General features: G+C 42.2%; 1 long non-coding RNA gene across 1 annotated transcript; it reads left to right on the forward strand.

Moving 5' to 3' along the window:
• Nucleotides 1-396: 396 nt before the first annotated feature.
• LOC134472362 (uncharacterized) lies at nucleotides 397-7,527 on the forward strand. Its single transcript, XR_010042171.1, has 3 exons — nucleotides 397-575; nucleotides 2,890-3,276; nucleotides 6,500-7,527. It is a non-coding gene; the product is annotated as an uncharacterized LOC134472362 (long non-coding RNA).
• The last annotated feature ends 3,242 nt before the right edge of the window (nucleotides 7,528-10,769 follow it).

The following is a 10,769-nucleotide window of genomic DNA, read 5'->3' on the forward strand; positions in this document are numbered from 1 at the left end:
TTAAGAAAATTCTATACGATTTATTTTTGTTATTCAAGGTAGCTTTGTTTTACAAACCATGAACACCAAATCAGCAAATACCGAACCACTGATTATTACTGGGGAATTACAAGGTTAGGTTCTTGCCAGCCTGTAGTCATACCTATTTATTGCTATATATCTTTTTGGTGTGTGCTTCTCTGCAATTGACACCTTCCTTCTTATGTTGTTGTTTCCTTCACATTTAATTCCCAGCTGACAGTAGGGGTTCAGGGCTGAAAGAAGCTTACTCAGCACGCGTGTTTTGTCCCTGGGGCATGTGACAGCCTCCTTGGCTCAGGAACAATAGACAGCACTCAGCACTGAGCCCGGGGACCTTGTGATGGCCACACTCACCCACAGCATGCACACAAGCAAGAATGCAACGCTGAGTGGAGCGTGGACCCCACGCTCATTCACAGTGTGGAACTGAGCCCGGAGCGGAGAGCACTGTGCTGTGGGACGTCAGGGAGACCAACAGACAGAGTGAGGAAGTCTGCGGCTGCTCCGTCCGTGTTCCAGATTGATCCCAGAGCCCCCTGGGTGCCGATTCTGTGGTAATCAGTAAATGTCTATGCAGCTGGGTTCCCAAGTACAGAACCCTCCAAAAATGAGGTTGGACTCTGTGTGTGTGTGTGTGTGTGTGTGTGTGTGTGTGTGTGTGTGTGCATGCGCATGTAAGATACAGGTGACAGCATGCTCCTGGGTGTGGACATTGCTTCTGAAGGACAGGGCAATGGCCAGGGTCTCTGCTCACCCACAGAGGAGCAGGTCAGGAGAAGGAGGACGCTGGCTTTCACTACAATCCCTCCTCCATCCTGAAATGTTCACTCTCTGTAAGCAATAGTTATGCTTGATTTTTTAAAATGCAGCTTCCTGAGTTTAAATACCACATTTTCTTTACCTGTTCATCTGTTGATGGATGTATATACTACTTACAGACTTTAGCTATTCTGAGTCATGCTGCTAAGAGTGTGGGTATGTATGTATCACTGTGGTTTGATGTCTTTAACTCTTCTGGGAAGAGACCAAGAAGGGGAACAGCTATACCCAATGGAGTACTACTCTGTCATAAAGAAGGACAACTTTGAGTTTTTTATAGGAAGATGGATAAACCTGAGAGCCTGTTAAGTGAAATAAATCAAATACACAAGCTTAAATATCACATAGCTCACATGAGAAAACAAAAGTATAAATAATTTTTAAAACTACAATATAATAGGAAACAGGGAAATAGGTCTTTATCAAATGGGGGAGGGAATACAGAAAGAGCAAAAGGAAAGACAGGAGAATACAAAGAATTATAGTATGTTAAGTGCATGTACCTGTCCCCCCAAGATGAATATAAGCCTTCTGGACCACAAATCTGCAAATAACAAGTTGAAAAAACCTAATCTTTAAAAAAATTTTTTTGTTCTGCTGTTGGTGAGGTTATTCTTGGTTCATGAGCTAATTGTCAGTTTGCAAAATCTGAAGGTAAGTTTGGTGATTGTTAAGTGAAACAGAAAGGAAAAACCCAATTTATTTCAAGTTACCAGCTGCAGCGTGGAGAGTCAGGGTGGCTGAGGGTGATGTTCCATGATGAGGACACCTCACACCGGGTGCCTCTGTTCAGCTCAACACTCAGCTCCATGACCTTCCAGAATCACCTCATCCTATGTCCCCTCCAGAGCTGCAGACCTCTGTGTGGGCTGGGAGCTTGACCCTACCCTGCAGCAAGCATGGGTGGCCTGGAATCTGTAACCTCATCTCAGGTCAACATCAGGCAGAGAAGAGGGCTCCTTGACTCTCCCTATGGACCGAAGGGAAACCAATGCAGGCTGTTTTAAGAAGCTTGTCTGCAGGTTACAGGCTCTTGGTGTTAGATGAGCATGCACTCCTGGGTTGCCTGACTATGGCTTATGATGTCTCCTGGGGTCCAAAATGGAATAGAAATAAGAGGCAGAGTAAGAATTTATGAATTGAAGTTTTGTTTGGTACTGGGAATTAAACCCAGGGCCTCCGCACTGAGCTACATCCCCAGACCGTACTATTTTTATTTGAGACGGGGTCTCACTAAATCATTAAGTTGTCCATGGTGGGCTCAAACTTTCCATCCTCTTGCCTCAGCCTCTCAGAGTGCTGGCGTTACAGATCTGCATCACCAGAACCAGCTTGCAGTGTTCTTCATGAGTTTCCTGTCGGTTTTTGATATGATAGCTGGTTTGTGCACCCTGGTTAGCCTAGGGTGCCCAGGGTGCTGGCGTCTGGACCTCTTTTATTCTCTCTAGTGTAGCTACTTTTAAAAAGAAGTCTCAGCAAACCTTTGTAGGGTGCACACATGAAGCTAGGTCTGGTCTTCACAGTGAATGCCCAGAAAGGTCTTGGGGCTGCCTGGAAACCATGAGGACATCTCACATCAGGCGCCTGCTTCCTTGACTGAATGGCATCGACGAACGTGGCTGTGATCCTGCACCTGCTGCAGCTATGTCTCCTTCCTTCCTTCTAAGGGCTGTGGGTCTCAGAGTCTCTGCTCGAGGGGGACTTTTTAGCTCTGTGTTGCTAGATGTAATTCTGTGTGTGTGTGTGTGTGTGTGTGTGTGTGTGTGTGTGTTACTGGGGATGGAATTCACACAGAGATGCTTCACACTGAGCTATATCCCCAGAACTTTGTATTTTTTGCAGGGTATTATAGGAACAGAGTATTGTTGCTAAGTTGCCCCAAATTGGGTCTGAACTTATGATCCTCCTCCTGCCTCAGCCTCCCAGAGTGCTAGGGTCACAGGAGTGTGCCACCATGCCTGGCCCTGGTTATGTTTCAAGTGAAATTATTGGGAGGTGCCACTTACTGCACAGGTGGGTGACGGTCCAATTCCAATGTCCCCACTGCAGGTGTTGGTCTCTCGATGATAAAAGACGTCTGAATGCCCTGAGGAGCAGCAGCGTGCAAGGTCAAGACAGCGAAGACAGCGCTGCTCACATTCCGCCCGTCCCAGTCACCCTGCACCACTTATTCTCCATGCTCAGTGCCAAGAAATAAGACATGCACCATATGCTCACCGCTCTCGGAGTCTGGGATTCCACACACATTGGCGGCGTTCGCACGCAGAGGGAGGTGTGATCATCACCGCCACCGGCCGCCTGTGTCTGTCCATGGCCACCGCGGCCCTCCCCGGCCACATCCAGCAGGCACAGATGGTGTTGACGATGTCAGAATTCTAGACACAGAGCATATGTCCTCAAGCAGACAAGGTGCTAAATTAATTCTAAACACCCATGGTAAGTTCCCACCCGCAACGCTCCTCACTGCATTAGTAGTGTCTGTGTTCTACATTTCCCACCGCAGGCTCGGCAGGTGCCCGGGAGCCCGGGCTGGGCTTCATTGGAGAGGGTTGAACGTCTTCCCTAATGGCCCCATCTCCACCAAGGGGAACAGGAAAGCAATGAGCAAATGCTAAGCAGAGGCCCTGAGCAGAGCAAAATGGGGGTTCACACCTCCTGGGGTTTTGTTTGCTTTTTTGTTTTTTTCAGTCTGGGGATGGAAGCCAGGGCCTTTCCACCAAGCTGCACCCCAGGCCTTTGCATTGTTTATTTTGAGGCAGGGTATCACTAAGTCACTAAATTGCCCAGTCTGGTTTGAACCTATGATCCTCCTGCCTCAGCCTCCCAGAGTGCCTGCTTGCTTACCTCCTGTTTGTGTAGCAGGCATCTTGGCCCCCAGCAGGGAGCTTTTTTTTGTATCCTCTAAGCAGAACATCTCATTCAGGCTCCTTCATTCTCTTCTCATGGAGAGGCTGTGTCCACAGAAACCTGGAGTTTGGGTTCCTTGACAGAAATGTGCTTCTCTCCAGCATGGTCAGTTAACCCCACATTTCCATGAGCCCCACAGACAACATCCAAGGCCCTGCTGTGAGCTTGAGTACACAGGATTGGACCCAAACAAGCAGTCCGGCCTGAGAAGGCCAAAAGGAGGTGGGAAACGCGAGGTGTGTGTTTAGGGGAGGTGAAATGATGGACGGCAAGACCTGGCCCATGACAAGAGGCTGGAAGGCTGAGCCCTTCCCTTCCTCTCCTGACCCGTGTTCTAGCTGCTAGGTCTCCCACTCACTTCCTGGGCCAGCCATGTCCCGGGCCATTGGAGCAGAGGCAAGTGCATCTCCTTGGCTTTGTCCAAGTTCCTGCTCACAGATCCATGAATTGTTTTTATGACACTAAGTTTGGAGGGATTGGGGAGGAGTGTTTGAGACAAGGTCTTGCTATGTAGCCAGACTGGCCTCAAACTTGTGGCGAACCTCCTGCCTCAGTCTCTTGAGTGCTGGGATTACAGGTATGCACCACCACTCCTAGTTGGAAGGATTTTTTTTAAATCACATAGCAAGTTAGTAAAATAGTATTGAAAATTCAGCTCATTCTTCCCTTTCCTCAAGTCCAGGGAGCCTAGAATGAGTCAAAATATTCCTTTCCTGAGCCTGGCATGGTGGCAGATACCTTAATCCCAAAAATCTAGGAGGCCAAGGCAGGAGGATTGAAGTTCAAGCCCAGCCTGTTCAATATAGGAAGACCCTGTCTCAAAATTGAAAAAAATAAAAAAGGCTAAGGGTGTAGTTCAGTGTGAAGGCCCCAGGTTCAATTCCTAGTTCCAATTAAACAACAACAACAAAAAAAACACACCCATCTGTGGTCTCCCCAATAGTTCATTCTGTGACTTGGTTGCAGCCTTTCCTAGCTTATTCTCTTCCCATCTCTACTTCTTCACTGTGAGGGAGCCTCCATCACCCACAGGTTACAGATGAGGTCAAAGCTCAGAAGGCTGGGATGTTCCCCAAGCCAGCAGATGGAAGGATAAGTGGCAGGGCGGGTAGTTCCATGACTGGAGTGGCCAAGAGAAGCATAGGCAGCAGCAGGACTCAGGAATCACCCAGGGCCAGGACCCCCAAGCTTCTGATTGGGAGTGTAGGGACTCAGTTAGGCCAGGACAGGGTGTGTGTACTCAGTGGTGGAGAAGACACTGGCAAGGCTCCTGCCATCAGCAGCTTTCTGGGGTCAGAGCCTCCCTGAGTTGTCCAGGGCTAATGAGAGGAAGGAGTGATTTATACAGAGCATCAGGACCTAGGCAAATGAACAGCAGGGCCAGAAAGCGGTCCCCAGCCACATAACCAGCTGTGAGTGAGTAAGGACAGGGCTTCTACAGGGTCAAGGTCTGGAACCTCGGGGTCTTTTCGGGCAGCTGGGTCTGCAGGTAACACAGGTAGGAACAAGTAAATGGGAGAGGACCAGTGACTGGCATTGCACAGGTGTGACAAGGCCCTTGAGACCTGTGAGACAGTTCTGCTTTCAGCCTTCAGGACCACTGGGAAATAGTGTGGGCAGCTTCAGCCTTCTGGAGCTGCTGTGGCTCCTTACTGGCCTAGAAGTGTGACTATGTCTGAGACTCCTTTAAGGTTCAACAATGTGAATGTGCTTAATGGATTTTGAACATTGTGAGCAGCTTGTAGCTCTTAAATCATACAATATGGTAACAGGCTACATAAAATAATTTCAAGCTATGCATGGTGGTATATCCCTGTCTTATCCACTAATTAGGAAACTGAGGCACAGGGCTTGCAGGTTCAAGCCTACCCTGGGCAATCTGGTGACTTAGTGAGATGCTGTCTCAAAATAAAAAATAAAAGAAATGGCTGGCGATGTTGCCCAGAGCTTCCAAGGTTTGATCTCCAGTAACAAAAAATAAATTCAGATTCTGCTCTAGTGAACACTTTTCCCACAACAAGGGTACATGGCTTCCCCAACATGATATGTTATCAGTCTTTTTTCTCTCAGCGATTGTCATATGATTGATTTCTAAAGACAGAAAGGTTCTGGAGGGTCCGGTCCATAGTCATCTGCTTACGTTGCTTTGGGCCTGTGGAGAGACAACGAATCGTGATGGGAGCATGTGGTGGAGCAAAATTGCTCACCTTGTGGCCAGGAAGAAAAACAGTGAGGAAGGGTGTAGGGGACTCCCATGATCTCCTTCAAGGACACCCCCCCCAGGGGGTTCCAACTCTCAAGGATTTTACTACCTCCCAGTAGCACCACAGACTGGGGCAAACCGTCCCCACATGGGCTTTGGAGACACTACAGATCCAGATGGTAGTACCAATTTCATGGGCAGAAGCTTTGTCACTGTTATTGCAATTTGCAGTCCCCTATTTAACTACTCAGGCTAATTAACATTTTCATATGTTTATTGGTCAGTCACATTTCACCTATAAAAGTGCCTCTTCATATCTGTATTAATTAGGATGCTTCAGGGAGCAAGAAACTGACAACCGTGATTCAACTGGCTTCAACAATAAATAATTTATCTTCTTATAATAAAGGAGTTATTAAAGGGAAGATATAAATGATGCAGCCTCTGTGAAAAACAGTACAGTGAGTGCACCAAAATTAAAAACAAAATTGTCTGTCAGGGTGACACAGACCATTCCAAGCTGTCACTATGTTTGTTTCCTCTTGGCAGGGGGCAGCAGAGGTGTGGACGAACCAACCAACCTGATCCCAGGATGGTGCCCAGGGAAAAGAGGTGGGCCCGGAGGAGCTCAGATCCAGGGGAAAGCATGGGCCTGGCCAGCAGCTTCAGGGATTCCAGTGTTTCCCTCCCAGTGTCCAAAAGCCTGCATCTAGCAGAGACTACAGGGATGATTGTTTTTCCCGTTTACCAGTCTGAGAAAGGACACACTTCAGCTTAGACAGCTACCACCGTCTGGGGTGAATGGACAGAGGTACCTCTAGTGTAGAGAAGGCATCTCACAAACTTGCAGGCCTAAAAGGTAGGTGGAGAAATTCATGACTGGTTGAATTCCAAGATTGTGGATCCTGGAAAGAAGCTATTCATTCAAAAATTAAGAGGAATATTTTTGACTCAAATTTTTTTTTTGAGACAGGGTTTTACTGTACAGTATAGGCTGACTTTGAACTCTTTTGTGTAGCCCAGGCTGGCCTTGAACTCATGACAATCCTCCTGCCTCAGCCTCCAAATGCTAGAATTATAGGCGGGCACTACCACTCCCAGTTTGGACTCAACTGTCAAAATTTTAAAAAATTACAAATTATTAATATTTCTCACTTTCTTTCATCAACTTGTTGAGATCTATGCTTTTCCTCCCTTTTTTCCTTTTCCTTCTTTTGTATCTTTTTCCTCATTTTAACTCTTTTTTTTCTTTATCTTTCCTTTATTTCTTGTATTTTGCTCTCTTTGGGTTTTTTCCTTCTTGTCCTTGTGTGTCCTTTTTTGAAACTGTTTTCTAATGCTATTAAGTCCATTTCACTCTTCAATAGGCCATCTCACTACTGACTCCCTCTTTTTGTCTTCCATTGATCAATATTTCAAATTTTAATTTTTTATTTTTTTAGGGTAGGATTTTTAAAATTTTCACCTTATATATTTAAACCATTTAGATTTATCCATATATTATATCTCAAATCTTTCATCTAAAATAACTTTTGGGTATTTTATTTTTAAAAAGCAAACAAAAAAGGGTAGAAGTGATACATAATTTTAAAGAAATTAAGAAACCCTCTCTAGTTGATATATTATATGTTGTTATCTTAGAGGTACTTTATTCATCCTCTACTTCCCCAACCCCTCTCTTCATTAGTATGGTTATTAAGTTTTATGAAACTTAGATTCCTAATTAAATATGTTATTACTGTTGAATACTGTTCATTATTAATGCAGATAAAATTGTTCCATTTAGTAGGTGTTTATTGTATTCTGTATTTGGTTACAGTTAGTGTTTATAATGTAATTATAGATTGCTTTTCTACGTTAAGGGTGGTACATTATTGCTTCTTAGGGTTTGTCAATATCCAGTTGATCTTTGACACCATTATTATTGCTTATATTATTATCATAGCCAAGGTGACATAACTGTTGCTATTAATTGATTTTCTTGTAATGTCAATATCCGAATTGCTTTGGGATCACTAACAATAATGCAGCCCATTCTGAAAGAACTGAGTAGTGGGAAAAATCATTGCCACTCCCCCACCCGAGCAAACCGAAGGTGCTTGGATTCTAGAACAGAGGCAAAGGCCAGTAGCCACACTCAGAGGCACTGCTGAAAAGCAGACATTAACTAAGTGGTCTCCATATTAGTAATAAACTTTTTTACTATAATCAACTTTCAAGCTTCAGCACAAAAAAACCCAAACAAATAAAAAATAAAAATGTGACAAGGCAACAAATTGCCTCCAAATCTAAATTCCCCAAAGCTAATCCATAAAGTATCAAAGGGGAGGAAAACAAAAGCCACAGAGCTAAATTATTTGAAAGTCAACAAATGATATTAAGAAAACAGAAGAATAAGGAGCTCAGCCAGCTCACAAAAGATGTAATTAAACACATAACAGGCCTAATAAACAAGATGAGCAGCGAGTCTACAGAAGACACTAATAAAAAGCTAACTGAGCTAAACAAAATAATACAAAACATGAATGACCAGTATAGAAAAGAATTAGAATCCATAAAAGGGCTCTAAATAGAAATTCAAGAGATTAAAAGTTCTATCAAAGGTTGGGCAGCAGAAGTGACCAATGTGAGGACGATCAGAAGTAAAAGCCTTGACTATTAGTGACCATTAATGAGCAGTAACTTAAAAACAAGAGAACATGAAAAATGGATCCAAAAGCTGCTAGATGACACAATAAAGGCTAATCTATGATTAAGTGAAATTAATGAAAAGCCAGAAGACAACACAAATGTCATAAAAACTTCTTTATTGAAAACTTTCAAAATTAGGGAAAGTGTTTAACATACAGAGAAGTGAGGCCTATAGAACCTCAAATAGCCGTGATCAGAAAAGAACCACTCTATGACACATCATAGTCATATGCCACATCCTAGAAGTCCAACAAAAAGACAGAATTTTAAAAGCTGTTAGAGAGAAGCAATGAATCACTTATAAAGGCAAATTGATTGGAATTATAGCAGGCTTCTCAACACAAGCCTTAAAGACCAGGAGAGTTTGGAGTAAAGTGTTTCAAGACCCCCCAGAAAACAATTCCTAACCTAGACTGATGTATCTTGAAAAACTGTCTTTTAACATCAGTGGAAATAAGATATTTTCATGATAAAGAGCACCTAAAAAACTTATGACCACCAAACCAGCCCTCCAGAATATCCCAGAAAGAGACAGTGAGACTCAGGGAAAATAAGACTAAAAGGATGACTACATTAGGTAGGATAAATTAAGTAGAAGTGAAAGAAAGGAACTTGACAACAAGAAAATAAATCAGTGACAGGAATAACTCAATACCTATCAACAATAACTCTCAGTGTGAGCAGTCTTGATTCCTCAATCAAAAAACACAGATTTCCAGACTACATCAAAAAACAAAATCCAGTTGTTATTTGTATAAAAGAAACACATTTAATAAAAAAACAAATTCATAAACTTAAAATCAAAGGATGGGAAAAATATTAATACAATGGGAATTCAATTAAAATCAGATAAACATATCTTATTTTCAGGTAAAGTGGACTTCAAATCAAGACTTTTAGGAAGAGGCAAAGAAGGTTCCTATATATTGGTTAAGAGAACAATGCAACAGGAAGAAATAACAATAATTAACATATATGCACTGAGCAACAGTGTACCAAACTTCAACAAATACTACTGGATATAAAAGATCAGATAAACATAAATAGAGTTGTACTGGGGTACCTCAGTACTCCATTGTCAAAAATATAAAGATCAACCAGACAAAATAGCAACAAAAAATGTCAGAGTAGAATAAAATCTTCAAACAAATAAACTTAGTAGGTATGTTCAGAATATGCCACCAAACAGTAGAATGCACATTCTTCTCAGAAGCTCATAGAACTTTCTCTAAAATAGACAATGTAATAGCCAATAAAACATGCTTAAATAAATGCAAAACAAATACAATTTCACCATACATATTATCTATCAGTACCATGAAACTAGAAATCAATAGCAAAAGAAAAAATGGAAATTAAGCAAAAGCATGGAAATTTAAACAATACATTCTTAAATAATCTGAAGAAGAAATCAAGAAAGACATTATATAGCTTCTAGAACTTAACAATAATGCTGATAAAATATACCAGAACTAAAGGGATACTATTAAAGTGGTCCTAGTAGGGAAGTTTATAGCTATGAATGCCCACATCACAATACAGGGTGAGTTCAAATAAATAACCTATGATCTACTTTAAGGTCCTAGAAAAACAAAAACAATCCAAACCTAAAGCTAGTACAAGGAAAGAAAGTTCAGAGCAAAAATCAATGAAGATACAAGACAAAGACTCACTGGATCAAAGATGGTTTTTTGAAACAATAAGCAAATAGACAAACTCTTGTACAATCTTACCAAAAAAAAGAGAGAAAAGAGACAAATCAATGCCACTAGAAATGAAAAAGGTGAAATCATAGTGGAAACTGCTGAAATTCAGATTATTAGCAACTACTTTGCAAACCTGTATACCAATAAATTGGAAAATTAGAAGAAATATGTAGATTCTTAGGTATGTATGAATAACCAGTACCAAGCCAAGAAGATGTAAAAGCCCTGAATAAAAAAATACCAGGCAATGAAATTGAAGCCGTAATCAAAATATCTTCCAACTAAAAGAGCCCAAGTCTGGATGGATTAGCCATTGAATTCTATAAAAACTTTAGGGAAGATCTAAGATCAGTATTCCTTGAACTATTTAATGAAATTAAAAGAAGAGGAGCCTTTGAAAATCATTTTTTGAAGTTACCGTT

This window comes from Cavia porcellus, unplaced genomic scaffold (assembly GCF_034190915.1).
Source record: "Cavia porcellus strain 051 isolate PalLab524CR breed Dunkin Hartley unplaced genomic scaffold, mCavPor4.1 scaffold_23, whole genome shotgun sequence".
NCBI classification, from domain to species: Eukaryota; Metazoa; Chordata; class Mammalia; order Rodentia; family Caviidae; genus Cavia; species Cavia porcellus.